The sequence below is a fragment of the Silurus meridionalis genome, chromosome 28 (assembly GCF_014805685.1).
Source record: "Silurus meridionalis isolate SWU-2019-XX chromosome 28, ASM1480568v1, whole genome shotgun sequence".
NCBI lineage: Eukaryota > Metazoa > Chordata > Actinopteri > Siluriformes > Siluridae > Silurus > Silurus meridionalis.
The window spans coordinates 2,300,706-2,302,500 of record NC_060911.1 but is presented as its reverse complement, the minus strand read 5'-3'; the positions used below and the strand labels follow the sequence as shown (position 1 = coordinate 2,302,500).

General features: G+C 39.1%; 1 protein-coding gene across 1 annotated transcript in view; it reads left to right on the top strand.

Annotated features, from left to right (window-relative positions):
- The window catches only part of klhl5 (kelch-like family member 5), a 19,907-nt gene extending 18,568 nt beyond the window's left edge, over positions 1-1,339 (top strand). The window contains 1 exon segment of the mRNA XM_046843178.1: positions 1-1,339. This exon segment is cut by the window's left edge and continues 528 nt beyond it. The gene's annotated coding sequence lies outside the window, so the exon portion shown is untranslated.
- Positions 1,340-1,795: the final 456 nt, after the last annotated feature.

Sequence of the window (1,795 nt, the reverse complement as noted above, 5' to 3'; positions counted from 1 at the left end):
AAATTATTAGGATGGTTGGTCGAACCAAATGATACATGGCTTAATAGATTGATGGTGAATAAATGAATGGATGAATGGACAGATGATTTGGGGGAGAAAACCGTGGAAGGAAGGGTAGGGAGATTTATAGAGGGATGGACAGATGGAAGAGAATAACAAGTGTGAAAATTAAAATGGATCCCTATAATCGGTTCCTTATGTGTTCCTCCACCTCCGCCAGAAATACATGAAATGCATAAGAGTGTGTGTGTGTGTGTGTGTGTGTGTGTGTGTGTGTGTGTGTGTGTGTGTGTGCGTGTGCAATGCAGAAGTTTAAAATCGATTTCAAGGAGGAAATTAAAACCTCGCCAGCAGAACCCGTCATGCAGACCCCTGTGTGTGTGTGAGTGTGTGTGAGTGTGTGTGAGTGTGTGTGTGTGTGTGTGTGCGCGCTTGTGATATTAAGATTTTCCTGATTCTTTCCCTCTTGTTTCAGTCCAACAGTGCTTCAGTGCACTATAAATATTAGGAAGTAAGGAATATGAACGCAGTCTGCTCTCGTGAGCAAGAAAAAATATCGACATGTAAACTCCTTAATGAAAAAATGAAAAATCCCTCGTCTTCTTTTTTTTTTTTTTGTGAATTCACCTGATGAGAGAAACTCGAGACGAACAAATCATTGTGACAAAGGTGTGGCCTTTGTGGTTTGGCCCCAAAGCTCTTCGTGATGGATTTAAACGATGGACCCCAGGCGTTGTTTGTACACGTTTGCAGCTTTATCACGTTTGCTCGCGGTGCGATCAGTCACCACCGGCTCCTATGCCATTTCCTCTTCTTCTGTGGTTTCTGTGTGTGTATGTATTTGCAGTCAGGTGGTGCCCCAGTCTGAAAAATGCCTTCGATTTTGTGGTTGTTTCCATGTTCAGCTTGGAAGTGCTACAGGGAGCAGAATCAGTGGCTTGACTGACAGATTGATATAAAATGTGTGCGTGTGTGTGTGTGTGCATGCGTGCGCGCGTGTGTGCGTGTGTGTGTGTTATTTTCATTATTATACTGGGACACAGTTTAATACACATTACTTTCTCATAACTGGATGACATGAAAATAAAATCATTAAATGATACGTCTAGTTTTATTCTCCAGTATCAGTAAAATCAGAATCCCACCATTATTTTGTTCGTTGCCACGGTTACTTCAAGGGTGGTTGCCTCCCTACTACCTGCAGCTATGCGTTTGTTTTCCATTAGCTTTTCATCCTGGTCTTTTGTCACGGTGAATCTGGAAGTTGTTTTAGGAACGCTGCTCAATTTCTCATCTTGAACAATGGAATAAACTATACATCCAGATGTTCTGCATATCATATACTTCTATGTGTCTTATACTGGGAACACTGGTTATATATTGTGTTATGGAAGTACTGGTATAGTGAATACAATGGCATGTTCTCGGACGAATTTTTTTCTATTTTATAACGGAATATTTGGATTATACTATATTCCCTTTTTTTTTTTTTCCGTATCATGGAATACTAGAATATTCCCTATGGGCTATATTCCCCTTTTCCAGAAACACAGGGATATAAATATATTCTTTATCTCAGGAATATTAGGATATCGTATACTCCTGTTTGTGGGAACGCTGGAGTATACAAAATTCCTGATTTTAAGAATATTCACCTTCATATGATATGCTATATTCCTGATCCTGGGAATACTGGGATATGCAATATTTATGAAATATGAGTATAGTAAATATAGAATATTCCTTATTCTGGGAAGAATGGGATATATATTACTTTGCAAATTTAGGAAAATTA